At 50.7% G+C, this 12,540-nt stretch overlaps 1 protein-coding gene across 1 annotated transcript in view; it reads left to right on the forward strand.

Annotated features, from left to right (window-relative positions):
- The window catches only part of LOC144123050 (uncharacterized), a 222,422-nt gene that overhangs the window by 54,913 nt on the left and 154,969 nt on the right, over positions 1-12,540 (forward strand). The window lies entirely within an intron of this gene.

The raw sequence follows: 12,540 nt of genomic DNA on the forward strand, positions 1-12,540 counted from the left end.
GCCGACGTACCTTGCCGCCGCCACGTACCTCAAAGCGGGATTGAGGCGTCCACTGACCCAGGGAGATAGTTTTGCTCTTTTCCTTTCCTAGAAATCATCGGAGTCTAGAACGTTGTCAATGCCAACGCCAATGAAAAGAATGAACGCCGACGCCCTATAGAAACAAAAGCGAGTGCTCGGTTGCGGCGGTGGCTGAATGACGTCAGAGCTGTCACGGGGTTAATAATATGTATTCCACTAACTCAACACCCCGAGTGCGGAGCAATGGAAGGGTCTGCTCACCAGCAGCGAGTTCACAGCCCAAAGAGCACTTGTGCAGCACGCATGCGAAGCAGCAAGACACAGCGGAGCCCTGGAATAGGGGCCCGACCTTGCGAAGAGGCCAGACGCCAACGATGAAGACAACGGCCCACCGCTAATCTCATTGAGATTTTAATAAATGTTTTTCTCTCTCTCTCTCCTCGGTTTAAAGTCAGACTCGCGCGCAGGGCGAAGAAGCTACAGCATAGTGAAACATTCTTCTCTATGGCTACGGAGAGGAGAAGGAAAGCTTGCCCTTCAAAAAGAACCGACCCGCCGCGGTGGCTCAGTGGTTAGGGCGCTCGACTACTGATCCGGAGTTCCCGGGTTCGAACCCGACCGCGGCGGCTGCGTTTTTTATGGAGGAAAAACGCTAAGGCGCCCGTGTGCTGTGCGATGTCAGTGCACGTTAAAGATCCCAGGTGATCGAAATTATTCCGGAGCCCTCCACTACGGCTCCTCCTCCTTCCTTTCATCTTTCACTCCCTCCTTTATCCCTTCCCTTACGGCGCGGTTCAGGTGTCCAACTATGTATGAGACAGATACTGCGCCATTTCCTTTCCCCAAAAACCGATTATTATTATTATATCAAAAAGAACCGCCGTGGCGGAGTGGAGTCTTGGCTTTCTCGCACGCTGCAGGCACGGGTTCCATTCCGGCTTTGACCCCAACTTTCTTTTTTTCTTCTTTGACATTTCTTGGCTTGTTGGATTCTGGATTGCATTATAGTTTTGCTTGTTGGATTCTAGATTGGGTTGTTGTATGCCTATTAATTGGATTGCGGATTGGTTAAAACGTGACACATGCTGTCCAGTGCCACTCATGAGGCAAGATTTGTTTTCGCATTAAAAGTACACGTTCATCCTTTGCATTGGTTTAAAAAAAAAGTAGTAAGTAGTAAGTGGTTTTCATTAAAACCATAATAAAAAGGAAGGAAAATATTTTTGCTAGCCCCGGCATCTGCCATCGATACTGAAGCACCTGAGCTGGGGCAGCGGAAATAAACAAAAACAGACAGAATGGAGAAATTAATTGAAAGTGGTGAGGGGACAGGAAGAGATGATAGGGGGAGAGCTATTATATACAAATTATTTACACAATAACAAATGTGTCCTGCTTGTGTGCAGAATTAGTTTATGACGGAGCAATAAAAACACGCGCGTAGAGCACTATGTTGACTACAACTGGAGTGGGGCGTCCAGTTCTTAATCGTCCAAGGTAGAGCTCGCGGAGCGTTCGGTCACTGCGTGTAATTACCTGGCGGAGAACAGACGGGACGTCAAGTCCGCTTGTTCGAGGAACGCACAGAGGCTAACCAAGGTTCGCTCACGGGTGCGCGCACTGCCTTGCGGCCACAATAGCGTCTTGAGGGAGTCTGGTAGTAGTGGTGGTGGTGGTGGAAACTTTTATTGCCAACGATGATGTAAATGGTGGGGGCGAAGCCCCCTACATGGCACTTGTATGCTCCTTCACAGTGAGGAGGCACCCCTACAAAGCGAAGCATAGCCCTTGGAAAACAATCTTTTTCAGAGCGCTGGAGATGAGCCGGCGATGGTCTTGAGAAGTTGCGGTCTTAAGAGTACCCCCATCAGACTCCGCCACGGTCGGTGATAGGGGATGAGCGATGGTGGGGCATGTGAGCAGGGTGTGTAGAAAGTCTCCTGGTTTGCCGAAAAGTTTGCATGACGAGGGGAATTGGTCTGGGTATCGGGCATGTAGTAATATGGGGTATGGAGCAGTCCGAGTTTGTATTCGTCGCCAGTGTGCGGCCTGCGCTATGGTGAGGGATGGGGCTGAGGGTGCGTACTACGTTCGTTGTTCCCGGTAGTACGAGAGATTATCACGGAAGGAAAGCAGGCGCTCCTCGGCCCGATAATGGGCTCGGCTCCTGCCCGGAATGTGAGACCTCGGGCTAAGGAATGAGCCTCCTCTTTGCCAGGGAGGCCAGCATGTGCTGGCGTCCAGTTGAGGGTTATAGGGCGCTAGGGCTGCCAGAAACATAGGAAATGAGCAGCAGTGCGAGATATGTAGCCATTGGCATAGTTCAGAATGACATATTTAGAGTCAAAGATAATTTTTGTAGCAGATGTAGAATTGAGAGCAAGCGCGATGGCTGCCTCTTATGCCTCTGTTGTAGAATTGGTGATGATTGAGCTGGAAGTTAGAAGTTTTGCTTGATTGTCGGCCACAGCCAGGGCCATACGGGAGCCTGACGTGTATTACGCAGCGTCCACGTAGACCACCTCATGGTCATCGTTATACTGTTTGTGGAGGGCCCAAGCCCTTGTTACTCTGCGGTCCCTGTCGCGCTCAGGCTGCATGATCTTGGGTACGGGGTTGAGGTCAGAGCGGAGGATAGGAGAAAGGGGAACCCCCTCTGTAGGGTGTGTAGTTGGGGTGATGTTTAATTGGGATAATAAAGTGCGCCCAGCCTCTAAATTGGATAGGTGGGATAGTTGTGCCGTAAAGGTAGCTTCTGTGAGTTCCTCACCAGTATTGTGGACACCGAGTTTGAAGAGTCAGTCGTTTGATGTGGTGGAGGGGAAGAGGTGGAGCCGTTTTCGTGAAACTTCGCAGGAGCGCATTTACCCGGTCTCTCTCCTTCAGTGTGAAGGGTAGATATGGAAGGGCATATGTGGTGCGGCTTATGACGTAAGCCTGGGTGAGGCGAGTCGTGTGTCGCTCGCGGAGGCCAGCCCTGCGGTTCGCTATGCGGTGAATCAATCGGGCGGTCTGTTGACCGTGTGTTCGGAGCGTCTTTATGACTTCTGCGTGCGCCCCATGGGAGTAAATAACCAGCCCAAGCACATGGATTTTGTCTACTAGTGGGATGGGGTGGGTACCTAGGCTGAGGGAGATGGGTAGATTGACTGAATCGTGTTGTTTGGGCCGGTAGAGAAAGAGCTCGGATTTTGAAGGCGAACAGGTCAGGCTACGTGCCCGTACATATGTGTCGATGGTGGTTAGGGCCATTTGGAGGTGCTCTTCTATTTCGGCATCCCTACCGCGGTTTGCTCAGACCGTGATGTCGTCGGCGTAGAGGCTAAAATGGATGTTAGGGATTTGAGCTAGTTGTCGAGGCAGGTGAAGGAGTGCTATGTTGAAGAGAATAGGGGACAGGACGGCTCCCTGGGGCGTACCTCGTGCTCCCAGCGTGACATCTGTGAGGCGGTGGTCGCCGAAAGTAAGCGTTGCTGTGCGGTGGCCAAGGAAGTCTCGGATGTAATTGTACATCCTCGTGCCGACTACTAGGGTCGTAAGGTTTTGAGGATAGCTGAGTGTGCAACGTTATCAAAGGCCATAGTGAGATCCACCCCTAGAATAGCTTTGGTGTCATCATCATCATCATTTATTTACCCTTAAAGGCCCTTGGTTTAGGGCATTACATAAGGGGGGGGGGAGTAGTCGTTACATATACAATGGTACAACAAAAATCAACACAAAGTGCAGGGTTCTTGTTAAACATTAACATCATTACAAGCATCAACACTAATAAAGACACAGCTGCTCAAGAACAACTTGGAAAAAACAAAAAAAAACAAGAAACAGACGCGTACACATTCAAAAACACGGCAAAATATCTCAGCCCATAAAATGTGCTGTTGATAAGTGCCTGAATTTATTAGGTTCTACTTCAGTAACTATGGAATCGGGTAAGTCATTCCACAATGTAATGGAGCTAGGCAAAAAGGATTTATTAAATGAGTTTGTGGAGCCATGTATGCGCTGCAAACTTAAAGAATTGAAAAGTCGGCGTGAGGTGCGAAGCGGCAGGTGTAATACAGGATTTCTTAGCTGTGGGAAGGTATGGTACAATTTGCGAAATAGGCAAAGCTGTGAAATTTTACGCCGAAGTGCCAGGGGTTGAAGATCAAGGGATGCCTTGATAAGAGTTATACTGTGTCGTCTGTCATACTGCGATGTGATAAAACGGGCTGCGCGATTTTGGATGGCTTCAAGCTGATCGATTAGATATTTCTGATGGGGATTCCAGATCGCCGAGGCATATTCGAGTTTCGAACGGATGAATGTTACGTAGGCGAGTTGACGGATAGAACGGGGTGAAAAAGCGAGGGATCGTCTGATAAACCCAAGCAACTTGGAAGCATCTGTACAAAGTTTTGCAATGTGCTCAGACCATGTTAGTTTGTTGTTCACGATGATTCCAAGATACCTGTATGATTCTGTTTCAGAGAGTGGTGTAGAATTTAATGAATACGGATAGCTGAGGTTATTTCGCTTTCTTGATACATGCATGAACTTACATTTGGAAATGTTCAGTTGCATAAGCCATGACGTACACCAGGTTTCTATGAGATTTAGGTCGCGTTGAAGCAGAGTGTGGTCATCGGGAGTAGATATGCGGCGGTAAAGGACGCAGTCGTCTGCGAAGAGGCGGATACAAGATGATATGGCATTAGGAAGATCGGGTATGCGAGTCGAGAATGTGATGATTTAGCTGTGGAAAGCCCAGGACGAAATCCAAACATGCTAGTGGGCATGAGATAGTTGCCTTCTATTGGCAAAGCCTTGTCTGGAGTACATGCTCCATGAGTTTGCCAACAGAAGATGTGAGGGAGATGGGTCTGAGGGTAGAGGTGAGCAGAGGTTTGCCAGGTTTGGGCATGAAGACGACTTTGGCTTTTTTCCGTTGCGGCGGGAGGGTACTCATTTTCCAACACTCATTAAAGTATTGGGTAAGTGCGGAAATGGATTGTCCGTCGAGATTCCTGAGTTCCTTGTTATGTATCCCGCCTGGGCCCGGGGCTGAGGACGTGTTAAGTCTCTGGAGTTCAGCCTGCACCTCTGCTTCTGTAATGGGTTGGTCATGGTGGTCGTTAGGGAGGCCCGCATAGTCGAGGTGTGCTACAGGAGGGTATATATTTGGGAAAGTATTGATTGCGAAGTTCTTGGAGAAGCTCCGGTGGAGGTGTATCGGATTTATGAGTTTGGTGGATCGTGTAGTGAGTGGTCTATTAAGTGCCTAAACAGGTTCCAGGTCTGGGGTATACTCATGTTACCGTCTAGCTTGCTCCATAGTGCTTCCCAATTTTGGCGTGAAAGAGTCGCTGCGTGCGTCTCTATCTCTGTTAAGACGGGCGAGGCGGCACTTAAGCGTCCTGTTCCAACGCTGCCTTTGTTAGCGTCGTTCTAGGCCTGCTTTATCTTTCCATAAATGTAGGAGGCGCAAGTAAATTGTGTCGCTTGGGCAGTCCTCTGGTAGGGGGCGAGTTACGGATCCAACGTCGTTTTGTAGTTGCCTCGACCATTCGACGATGTCCGTGATGGGCGCGAAAGTGCGGGCTGCTCTACATGAGCGGAAAGAGTCGCACTTTGTGTAAGTGGGACTCTTTCTTTTTAAGAAAGACTCTTTAAGAGAATCTCGATAATGCAGCGATCGCTACCTAGATTCTCTTGTGCGTTGCACCATGTGGCGTAAGGAAGGCGATGTGCGAACGTGAGGTCTTGTGTAGAGTCTTTACAGACACTGTTTCCCGTGCGTGTAGGAAAGGTAAGGTCGGTGAGCAGGGAGAGACCGGCTTGTTGCGCGGCTAACCAAATCCAACGTCCTTTCGGTGTGTCGTGTGGGTAATTCCAGGCCCTATGTGGGGCGTTAAAGTGTCCTACGACGAGTAAAGGGCACTTGTTGGCTACACGTTTCGCAAGTGTGAAGAGGCGTTCGAAGTTACCTTGTAGGCACTTAGGGTGGCTATATACATTTAGGATGAAGAGACTGTTCGCTCGAGCGTATTGCGGCACAAGCTCAATTAGAAGGTGATCAATATCTTCAATCACTATTGAATGGGTGATGGTGCTGATTGAGTGACGAACTAGACATGCTACCCGAGAGGGTGTGGAGGATGTGGGCAGAACAGCAGTGTAGCCGGGTAAGGTAAGCGGGTTTGAGGGTTCCTGCAAGGCAAGGACGTCGGGTCCGTAGCGCAGGACAGCAATTGGTGGACCACGTGATGCTTTTGGCCAAAGCTCCGGTAGTTGCACTGCCAGAGTGTAAGACTACGGTTTGGAACTGCCATCATGAGAGTCTTTAGGGTAGTAAGCCGTAACGAGGGCGTGGGGGTCCTGAGCTAAGGCAGGGCTAGGGTTGTCCAGTCGTACCGGCGCTTTAAGCTTCTTGAGTCTGTTTGGGGTGGGGTCGCGCTTTGGGAGGGTTGTTTTGTAAGTGCTGAGACGGGATTCAAGATTGCTACAATGGTCAGAGAAACCTTGGTTTAGTACGTCGAATCGGTTGTTAAGAATAGCATTATCTTGTGTTATGCGGATTACCGCGTCTTTGAGGATTTGACATTCCTGTTTGATGTGATTTATAGCGTCCAGAAATTTTGCCTCAAAGAGAGGGTTGTCCGGTCGTACCGGCGCTTTAAGCTTCTTGCGTCTGTTTGGGGTGGGGTCGCGCTTTGGGAGTGTTGTTTTGTAAGTGCTGAGACGGGATTCAAGATTGTTACAACGGTCAGAGAAACCTTGGTTTAGTACGTAGAATCGGTTGTTAAGAATAGCATTATCTTGTGTTATGCGGATTACCGCGTCTTTGAGGGTTTGACATTCCTGCTTGATGTGATTTATAGCGTCCTGAAATTTTGCCTCAAAGCGAGGGTTGTCCGGTCGTACCGGCGCTTTAAGCTTCTTGCGTCTGTTTGGGGTGGGGTAACGCTTTGGGAGGGTGGTTTTGTAGGTGCTGAGCCGGGATTCTAGATTGTTACAACGGTCAGAGAAACCTTGGTTTTATAGTTGAATCGGTTGTTAAGAATAGCATTATCTTGTGTTATGCGGATTACCGCGTCTTTGAGGGTTGGACATTCCTGTTTGATGTGATTTAAAGCATCCTGAAATTTCGTCTTAAAGCGAGCAGCAAATACTTCAAGCAGGGTTGGTATGCTGTCTAGTGAGATGGGCGCGGAGGGAGGGGGCGTTGTGCACGGAGGTAAATCTGTAGAGGGATCAGTGTCAGCCTCCATTTCTAGCAAATCAGGAGAAGTAGGTTCGGAGTGCTTGGGCGGAATATGGGCGGTGGGTGGGTTAGGGTTGTGGGGGAGAGCTTGGGATGTGGTAGGAGCGGGGGAGATGAAATGGGAGATCCCGTGGCAAGAGCACTTATCTAGGCTTCCATTCCTGCGATGAGTTGTCGAAGGGCGGCAGCTTCTGCTCGGGCTGCTGTAGCTTCTGCTTTAGCTGCCCAAATCCCAAGCCTCCGCTTGGGATTTTACCAGGGCGTGTTGTAAATTGGGAGTCGCTGTCATAGATGCTATGCGACCGTGTGAAGAGGGGGAGGTGCTCCAGGCTTGTTTGAACGGCACTGCCCAAGCTTGCTTGAGTTGGTTGGGCTTGATGTATCCGGATGACAACAGGGGAAAAGTGTCCCTGGCTGCGACCGCTTCTCGATTCGGCGTTTGCGGGTGGCTGGGCTGTTTCCATGGCTGGTAAAGGTTGCGTCCCTTGCAGGATCCCGTGACGGTAAGGTGGTGGCCCTCGCACACAATTCACTTGGGCGTGCAAGGAGGGTCTTGTTCCGAGGGTTGTTCTCCACAGCAGAGGCAAAGATTGGTCTTGGGGCTTAGGCATACGTCGTGGCGGTGACCTGGATGGCTGCAGTTAGGGCAGGCATCCGGACTGCCGCGGTATGGTGTGCAGCGGTGGATGGCTCCAATGTATTTGATAGCGTGAGGCGCCGTAGTTGTGTCGAAGGTGATTAAAATGGAGTGCGCCTTTCCAATGCGGCGTGCTGCTAGTATGCTGTACTCTGAATTTCTTCGGACCAAGTCTTGGTAGAGTTGCGTTGGGTCTCATCGTCATAGGCATTCGTGATCACTCCTCTGGTAGCGCCCGGTGGAGGAGCCACGCAAGCTGCGCACGGGTGGGTGTGGTCTCCAATGGTGAGGGAGGTCAGCGTCTTGAGAACGTCGGCTGGGGGAAGTGTGTTGTTGCCATGGTGAAAGTATTGTTCGTCGGGTGGTGACGCTGGCAGAAGTCGTCCGCTGGGACGATTTTCAGCTGGGTCTGCACTGCCTTCAAGAGTCGAGGTGTGTGGACGTCTTGCAGTCGTAGTTAACCTCGTGGGTGAACGACTACTCGAATATCGCTGGGTGGGAGCGGTGGCAGCTGCTTGCTGCGCTGCACGGTGAGGCGAACCTCCCTGGTGGCAGGTGGTAGGCGGGCGGGCGTCTTGCTGCTGCCAGTTGCGGCTGCTGCGTCGCGCGGCACGTTCTTGCAGTTCGGGTTAGCTGCGCCGGAGGTAGCGTTCTCGGAGCGGTAAGGTGGTCTCGGCGAGCTGGCTGGGAGGGAGGCGTAGGCCGTCCAGGCGTTGGAATTTAGTTCTAATGCGGTTATGGTGCGGCCTTCAACCGTTACTTCCATGATAACGGCTGGCGTTGCCGACGGTGTTGGCGGAGACGCGTAGTCCGATTCAGGCTTAGCTCGGCGGTTGAGCGCCTCGGTGCGATGATCGTTCTTAACACACAAAAGGTCGGATATTGCCAGGAATTGGTCGCTTCCCTGTCTTCCTTTAGGCACTTATGTCGCTTTTCGTGCAGATTTGTGGCCGTAGGAGAGGTTGGGTAGGAGTAGCACGTACCGGAAAGAATAAAGGAGGGAGTGAAAGAAGAAAGGAAGAAAGAGATGCAGACATGGAGTACTCCTGAATAATTTCGACCAGTTGGGGATCTTTAACGTGCACTGACATCGCACAGCACACGGGTAAGACAGTGTTTTTTTTTGAGCAAAGGAAATGGCGCAGTAACTGTCTCACTTATCTCGGTGGACATCCGAACCGCGCCGTAAAGGATGGGAGGAAGAAGGCACGGAGGGTGGTGGTGGTGGTGAAAGCATTTGTTAGGAAGGGAGGTATGTTTGGATCAGACCGTAAAGGACCGATCCTTACAAGCACTAGGTAGATTAGAAGAACTTCTTGTTGGGCAAGTTGGTACATTGCTTTTGAAGAAACCATGTTGCGCATAAAAAGACAACCACAGGAAAGGCCAAAGGAACAGAAAGAGCTCAAACTATCAACTGGGTTTATTTGTGCGAAAGTGCCTTATATATGCAAAATCACATCAAAAGAACAAGGAGGTTGAGAGAGGGGGTATATCCAAGCAACTCCTGATCAACAACAGGTGCGCAGAAAATACTTTTCCTTATTGTAAAGTTTGACGGAAGTGTCACTAATACATTTATCACCTTTATCTTTTATGTGATAGGCCTCCAAAAGCTCACGCGCTGCTTTGTTATTACTTTTGCCTAGTATTTTAATCTGCTTAAGCAAAGGCTCGCATCCACTGCAATCAAAGCAATGAGCAGGCAAGTTAGCTCCTTCCTTATTCCGCCCCACGGAAACTCGCAGCCTTGTGCCCGAAAACCGGCACCCAAGGAACTAGAGGCAGTGGATGCGGCATAAAACATGCTGAGACGTTCGTTAAATGTGCCACTGGTGTGGTGTATGAAATCCCACTCAAGTGTGGAAGTGCCTACGTAGGCCAAACAGGCCGTTGCGTGAATGAACGCGCAGGGGAACATGCCCGATCCATTCGGAATAAGGAAGGAGCTAACTTGCCTGCTCATTGCTTTGATTGCAGTGGATGCGAGCCTTTGCTTAAGCAGATTAAAATACTAGGCAAAAGTAATAACAAAACAGCGCGTGAGCTTTTGGAGGCCTATCACATAAAAGATAAAGGTGATAAATGTATTAGTGACACTTCCGTGAAACTTTACAATAAGGAAAAGTATTTTCTGCGCACCTGTTGTTGATCAGGAGTTGCTTGGATATACCCCCTCCCTCAACCTTCTTGTTCTTTTGATGTGATTTTGCATATATAAGGCACTTTCGCACAAATAAACCCAGTTGATAGTTTGCGCTCTTTCTGTTCCTTTGGCCTTTCCTGTGGTTATCTTTTTATGCGCAACATGGTTTCTTCAAAAAACTAGGTGGATGTCCCTAGTGTGGAACCCCAGTGGCGGTGGCCGCCGCCTGGGCGCGCCCGACAAAGGCATGTTGGGCCTGTAAGCCGTGGCAGCCGAGCAGAGTCGCCTCCCAGTCCTCCCGGGTAGGGTTGGGGATGGGAATAGCCGGGTTGGAGGGGCAGGCCCACACCTTGTGATAGGTGTCAGAAGAAACCACTCTACGGTGCGGGCAGCTGCCGTTAAAGGTGGGGTGAAAATGTTTTAGTGCTGCCGGACACAGCAATGTATTGGGGAGAAGGGGGAGAAGGCGGAGAAGGAGCTCCTCAGCCGCCTTCTTGAGGCCTTTACGTGGGCAAGGGTAAAGGCGACGGCTATCTTGATAGTAGGTTGGAACATCTTTGAAGGTATAGACCGGATTAAAATCGGGTTCCTGACTGCGAGCAGAAAGGAAGAAAAAGGTGTCGCAGTGGAGGTCTCCGGAATAAGTTCCACCACTTGGGGATCTTCGACGTGCACTGACATCGCACGGCACACGGGCGTCTTTGCGTTTCGCCTCCATCGAAACGAAAACACGCCCGTGTGCCGTGCGATGTCAGTGCACGTTGAAGATCCCAAGTGGTGGAACTTATTCCTCCATCGAAACGCAGCCTCTCTGTCGAAATAATAATAATAATAATAATAATAATAATAATAATAATAATAATAATAATAATAATAATAATAATAATTGGTTTTTGGGGAAGGACATGAGGCAGTATCTTTCTCATATCGTTGGACACCTGAACCGCGACGTAAGGGAAGAGTAAAGTAGGGAGTGAAAGAAGAAATGAAGAAAGAGGTGCCGTAGTGGAGGTCTCCAGAATAATTTCGACCACCTGGGGATCTTTAACGTGCATTAAAGCTGCGAACTGGCCGAGTTGGTATTGATTCATATTTGAACAGCGCAATAAAACAACGGGACACAACGAAGAAAGGGCACCACAAGCGCAGACTCGCAACTATATTTTTAATTCACGTCAAAGCATCTTAAATACTAAGAACCCCAAACTCAAACAAGAGGGAAAACCATAATAAAACGACACAAAGCTGCTAATCATGCCCACAACGGTGACAATCAGCACGAGCGCGAGACTACACATCTTGGCCGGATAAGAACATCATCTCTTTATCAGTTAGTGTGACATAAGGATCACTAATGCAGCTATCAGGTTCCAAGCAGATGTGAAAAGCCTCCAAAATTTCCCGCGTTAGGCTGTCATTATGTTTTCCTAGGATGACGGTGTTAGACACCGTCATTCTAGCGCCTTAGCGTTTTCCCTCCATAAAAACGCAGCCGCCGCGGTCGGGTTCGAACCCCGGAACTTAGGATCAGTAGTCGAGCGCCCTAAGCACTGAGCCACCGCGGCGGGTGCTGAAGAAATGTGTGATTGCGTTTTCATGTGTTCTTTTTTGCCCATAAAGTGCGCTAGGTTCTTATACTGCCTTACGTTGCCACGTCTCGGGCGCTTTTGACAACGTTCACCGCGCACCAATTCTCGCGGTGCTTGAGGGAGCCGGTGTGAGCGGGCGCCTGTTTCGATACGTTCACGGCTTCTTGAGCGGGCGCACCATGCGCGTACAAGTTGGGGTTAAGCTCTCCAAGCCTCGCCCGGTGGACATGGGCGTGCCGCAGAGCTCTGTCTTATCACCATTTCTGTTTAATGTGGCCATGTCGGTGGTGCCGGCCTCTCTCCCCACGAGTGGCCGACACCTTGTGTACATGTCCGTATATGCAGACGACATAGCTCTGTGGTGCCGGGGACCACCGGGCGAGGCACTCCGCGTGCGGGGTGCCTTCAGGGAGCTCTGACCGCAATCAATGGCAGCTTGCGCGGCCTTGGTCTGTCGCTGAGCGCGGACAAATCGGTGGCCGTGGCCTGCGTTTCGCGCTCGCGCGCGCACCTTGCGCCACTGTCACTGGACGGGACCCGGATTCCTTGGCGGTAATCGGTGTGGTACCTTGGCCTGGACATCGACTGGTGCCTTTCCCTCCGCCCCGCGGCGACCAAGGCCTGTCTGCAGATGAAGATGATCACCGCCGCCGTGCACAAGCTCACCGCTCGAGGCCAGGGCATCACCCAGCAAGCCGCACTGCGGATATACAATGCCGCAGCTTTGGAGGCGGTGATCTATGCGCTGCTGCTCATCACGGCGCGCAAGCCGTGCTGGAAGAAACTCGAGCTCCAGCACCGCAAGTCCCTGCGCGTGTGCCTAGGCCTGCCCAAAAGCTCGCAGTGTGCCGCAACGTTGGCCGAGGCAGGAGCGTGGCCACTTGAGCTCCAGGCAGCGCGC

The sequence above is a fragment of the Amblyomma americanum genome, chromosome 3 (genome assembly GCF_052857255.1).
Source record: "Amblyomma americanum isolate KBUSLIRL-KWMA chromosome 3, ASM5285725v1, whole genome shotgun sequence".
NCBI classification, from domain to species: domain Eukaryota; kingdom Metazoa; phylum Arthropoda; class Arachnida; order Ixodida; family Ixodidae; genus Amblyomma; species Amblyomma americanum.